The sequence below is a fragment of the Herpailurus yagouaroundi genome, unplaced genomic scaffold, assembly GCF_014898765.1.
Source record: "Herpailurus yagouaroundi ecotype Mexico unplaced genomic scaffold, PumYag 141, whole genome shotgun sequence".
NCBI classification, from domain to species: Eukaryota; Metazoa; Chordata; class Mammalia; order Carnivora; family Felidae; genus Herpailurus; species Herpailurus yagouaroundi.
Window position 1 is genome coordinate 70,642,117 of NW_024412396.1, and position 5,420 is coordinate 70,647,536.

Consider the following 5,420-nt stretch of genomic DNA (forward strand, 5'->3'; position numbering starts at 1 on the left):
CCGTTCGAATGCAATTAGAGAATTTAATCAAACTCCACAGCAAAAGCAGTGCCAGCCAGGCTATTTTTGAATTTTTCCATCTAGAATCATTTGAGGACTTTTTAATTGTTAGCTGGGTTTATTTATTGAGCTCGGGCTTAAAAGAAAAATAAACAGCAAGGAGGCGAGAAGTGGCTGGAATTGCAAGAGGAACCCAATCCGTGCGATTTTAATCAAGTCTGTCCTTGTTCGCTCCGGTGGTTTTCCTAAATCCCAATGAATTCAACTTCCAACCGGGTCTCTAAACATCACAGTATTTACATCTTTCATCTATTATGATATTTCAAATAAGATTGTTATAAAATTGCCCCAACTTTGGGCAACTGTAGATCATAAAATAGGAAACATTATTGCATTAAAGGAGAGGAACTGTATCTCATTTAAAACACATAAGCACATAATTTCATAGATGTATATCTGTAGCTGGATATATATCTATGAACAATGAAATTGCCCCCAAATTAAAAGCCTTCTGGCTATATATTTGTAAACACAATCAGATCGCAATCCAATAAAGGGGCCCTTTTGAATTAATGTGTGTCACATGGTCTTCCTATCATTGCATTTGTAACTTTCCTTTTGAACAGCTCACTGCCTCCTCTTTGTTTCCGTAAAAAGGCAGGAGTTTGTGTGTGGCTTCTTGTTTTCTTTGGCTGATGGTACACGTAACCCTTCCTGTTTTTAAGGCAAGAAAATTGGATCATAATCGTGGAAAAGACCAAAAGAAAGAAAGTCACCCTTTTATACCTGCACTGAGGGAGAATCGCCAGCTAATTTCTCATAACTCCTGGCATATAACACTTTGCATTTTAAAAAGAAACTGTCACCTCACTCATTTTTATGATTCTGATAATGAGAATGGGACTTACATTGTTAACCAGGAAAGTGAAGTGATTTTATATGCGCATTAAAAGGGAGAGACTATTCCTTTAATTTAGCTCATTTAAAACAAAACTTTCCAAGTGACAACCTTTTAGCTGTAATTCACCCATCCTTTGCAGTTCAGTTCTCGTGGGAAAGTCATTCCTGAGACACAGGGTTCAAAAATGAGTGAGTCTTCCTCTTTCACAAACGAAGTCGCCTCCGGGGGGGACCGAAATGTTGTGTGAGTTTATTGCAAGGCATCCCAGAGAGTTCGATGGAAGGAAGCTACGCTGAGAGCCAGGAGATCCAGTCACGACCTCTGCTCCGACACATGTGGTGTTTCCAAATGCCTAAGGGCCACACCACCTCAGGCGTCCGAAATCCAACTCAATAAGGCAAAAAGAGGACTCATTGTCTCGTGTGTCACCAAAATCTGCGGTGAGTAGATTCAGGCATGGCTGGATCCAGGAGCTTCAGCGAAGCAATGGGAACACAGTCTATCTCCAGCTCTCGGCTCTTTTTCCCCTGTGTTGGCTTTATTCTTGGGATTCCTGGGGCGGTTCTTAGCAGGTCGAGGCTTCAGTCATCCTTGCTGCTGTTATACTCAAAGAAGATCAGGTCCCTCTTTGCACCGGAAAAAAAGCCCCAGTGCTCACTCCCATGGACCATCTAGGGTCATAATTCATCCCAGAAATAATCATCAGGGTGCTACAGCAATGGGATGCACAGTGAGCCCGTGTGCAGGTCACGTGCGCAATCTTGGACTAGTGGAATGAAGTCAATCCCGCCCAAATGATATGGATGCAGAGAGGGTCTGTGACACATCCTCAGACGTGGCAGGGCTCCCGAAAGGGACAAACCACTAACTTCGGAAATACATTCTGAAGTCCATGCCTAACGTCCTGGTCCCCACACATTCACCTACAAACCAGGATCTTGGTTCAGATTTCCGGCTGGAAGGTTAAACTCCTTTGCAAGTCATTTGAACCTCTGTTTTCCTCATCTGTAAATTAGGTGCGGCACCACCTCTCCCACGGATCGTTCTTGAGGTCGTGCATGTGAAGGTATTTACCAGAATGCAAATAAACAGTGTTCTTTAAATTGCATTTATTTTTTTTAATAAATCACTCTAACGTTTATTTATTTTTGAGACAGAGAGAGACAGAGCGTGAACAGGGGAGGGTCAGAGAGAGGGAGGCACAGAATCCAAAGCAGGCTCCAAGAGCTGAGCTGTCAGCACAGAGCCTGACGCAGGGCTTGAACTCACGGACCGTGAGATCGTGACCTGAGCCGAAGTCGGACGCTCCACCGACTGAGCCACCCAGGGGCCCCTTTAAATTGTGTTTAAATTGCACATTGTCATTACAGGATACTATGGGAAGTGACTCAGTAGAGGACACCAAATCAGTGTCTAAATGAGTCACGATAGATGCGTTTATTGTAATCATACCTGCCTCCATGTCTGAAAATCTCCAAGGAAAGGGGTCCCAGGGTTTGTGCACTTGTCCTTTACTGTGATGTATGGGCTCCGTCCCCGTTAGATTCAACCTGAATTGTAAAGCACTTCAGATATTCTTGGGGAAATCTGGTGGGATGGGTAAAGTCAATTTACAGCCATGATTAGCATCTGAGTCCAGAGAATGGGTGGCCAGATAGGCAACTCCCAATTTTAGAAATTAGCTTTGCTTTTTCTTCCACTGTGATGGCTTCATTTTTTGGTGGGGAATATAGGCTTTATTCAGTGAATACACTTCACATATGAGCATTGTGAAAATACTCCAGCAACACCAAAAAAAGCGCGAAAGAGCCAGCGGGGAAAAAATTATCCAAAATTCCACTACTCAAGTGGCCGTGGTCATCAATATTTGGTAAACGTCATCCCAGACATTATTCTCTTTAGAGAGAGAGAGATAAAAGGACAGGTGAAAAAATAAAAGATAGATAAGGGGATAAAAATAGGAACATGTTATGCACACTATCTTTAATATTTATAAGTACTAAATTCTCTTTGATTTGAATTTAACAGAAGGAAAAAGAAGTTAAAGTAAAATGGGAAGACTTATTTCAGCTACCTGGAATACGGTCTCCTTGCTAAAAGATCCCTTTAAATTACGAAAAGAGATTACAGCACCCATTGATTTGCAGTCATCTTTAAGTTACATTTTAATTTTAGACTATTAACTCCCTGCTATGAAGGAAGAGGAAATTAACACCGTATACTTCCCCCCCCCCTCAGTTTTGTACCCGTTGTCTCGCTTTCTACTATTTACATTTTGTTCCGTGAGCAAAATTTCAGTTGGTCCGTCTTAATCCTTTACTGAACGGCAATGTTCCCTGCCTAACCATGATGTCATTATTCCTACATTACTTATTTTAGGGTGTCTTTACGTTGTCTCAATTTAAGGCACAAAATCAATCGGGGGGTTCTTTTGGGGAACGGAGCTGTGTTTATTTCCCCCCAGAGTCTTAGAGGCACTGCACTCTGCAAGTGTGTGTGTGTTTGTCAATATTTCCAAAACCTTTACATCTGAAGGACAAATATAACTTGGCTTAAAATTCACAGAGCACGCCTCTTAATCCTACCTTCACCACTTGGTAGATATTCATTTCCCAGCACTGACTTCAGCTGTGGAAAATTCTAGAATATGCCTTTATGCCTTGAAATTTGCATGTTCTCCTAGAAGCCAATAGGGCTCCTTTCTTACTCATGAACTTCAGGATTTTCACGGCAGCGTTCATTGGTGCTGCTCATTCCATTCACATTTTCCTTCTGAGAGGCCCATTACTTATTTCGGTAAAGTTTTCTTCAATTATATCATTTAACATTTTTCTGTGTCGCCTGTTCTGTGGCCTCTTCCTAATGAGAGACAAGGTTAAGCATGTGTCGTATTTCTCTTCTCTGTTTATGTACCATGAAGATATATCCTGAAGATACAACCATTTAATATCCTTATGCTTTGAAAGTGGACGGTGTTTTGGTGGACACAATAATTAGGGGGGCTTAACTGGCATTTGGGGGATGAGGGTTAAAAATCTCAACATCTTTCAACACACAGAGACTTGTCCCATGACTAATGTCCCGCTCAAAATGCCAATAGGGCTCTGTTAGAATTAATGTCTTGGATGATGCTTTCTGCAATGATGATTCTAATTTTTAAAGACTCTAACGAGACTTCAATTTGTGTTGCATTTTTCTTTTCCACAGCAGGTTTTCTTCTGGAGTTCCGCTCACTTTTTATCCTTTCATGTTGTTTTAAAATTTCCCCTTTGGGCTCTGCCTTCAAAAATCATACTTTCGATCATATTAATATTTGTACGTTTATTGATTTGTCATTATTTTTATTAATAGTAGGTGTCTAAATTTTGCCACTATTTTCTTTGGACAACTAATGCTATATAGTCCTTTTATCTGCCTTTTGGTGGGGAAATTCTTTTCCTCGATGTTTATGGTTCTTTTATTTTTTTCCAGTATGATAGGTCACAGGCCGGTTCCTCTACGTACCTTTTTGGATTGGATGGAGCTCATCATGTGCTGACCTGGGCCAAGGGGAGAGAGTAATGAACTGGGACATCACATGGACACAGACTGCTGTGCAGAACTCCTCTGTTCTTCCACGTGATTTTGTTTACCCTGAGGTAGGTCTCTACCTCATATCTGGTCTTTACCCTGCCAGGAAAGAGGCTTTCCTTTACCATGGGAGGCCTCTGCATTTGATCTGGAATTTCCTGCCTTTCTGTGTTCCTCCACATTGCGTTAAACCCACACTTTCCTAAACAAGGAGCTTTGGTCCGGGGCACCAAAAATAGCATGCTGGTTTGGGCTCTTCTGTACCCCTCCCCCACCCATCACTCCACAATGCCCAACCAAGTCTGCATGGGGACATCACCTGCCCATGCCCTAGATGGTACTGTGATAATCAGTGGGCCATTGGATATACCTTTTACCCCTGGGTCACTTACTCAGGGACATATGCATCCTGCTCAAGGTCCAAGGAGGTGGATGCCAGCTCTGGACCCCCTCCTGGTGTCCTGCCCTTCACAGGTTTTGGAAGATACACGTTATGTCCCATGGCTTGGGGCTGAGACTTTTCCTTGTTTTTAAGGAAGTGAAAAGTTGTTTCATTTTATCCTTTGTTGTCTGGGATACGTCTCCAGGGACAGTAATAGAGAAAAATGTCCTACACCAGCTTTGTTAAAAGCCTGGCTTGAGTCCTGTGTAGAAAAAGAAGGGTTCCCGGTTTCAAAGGGTCTTTGTGATCTTAGATCCGTTTTCCCAGATGCATGACCTCAATCCTCAGTTTCTTCACTTTATCTCAGATTTATCTGTAAAATAGGAACAGTCACTCTTCCTAAACCTCACCGAGTTGTTCTAAGAAGGAAATAAATGAATTCATGGAAAGGGCTCAGCACAGGGGTGCCTGGGTGGCGCAGTCGGTTAAGCGTCCGACTTCAGCCAGGTCACGATCTCGCGGTCCGTGAGTTCGAGCCCCGCGTCAGGCTCTGGGCTGATGGCTCGG

General features: G+C 42.6%; 1 long non-coding RNA gene across 1 annotated transcript; it reads right to left on the reverse strand.

Annotated features, from left to right (window-relative positions):
• Positions 1-2,171: 2,171 nt before the first annotated feature.
• On the reverse strand, positions 2,172-4,518 carry LOC121032265 (uncharacterized). Its single transcript, XR_005791172.1, has 3 exons — positions 4,406-4,518; positions 3,487-3,760; positions 2,172-2,795 (listed from the first exon to the last, which is right to left on the reverse strand). It is a non-coding gene; the product is annotated as an uncharacterized LOC121032265 (long non-coding RNA).
• Positions 4,519-5,420: the final 902 nt, after the last annotated feature.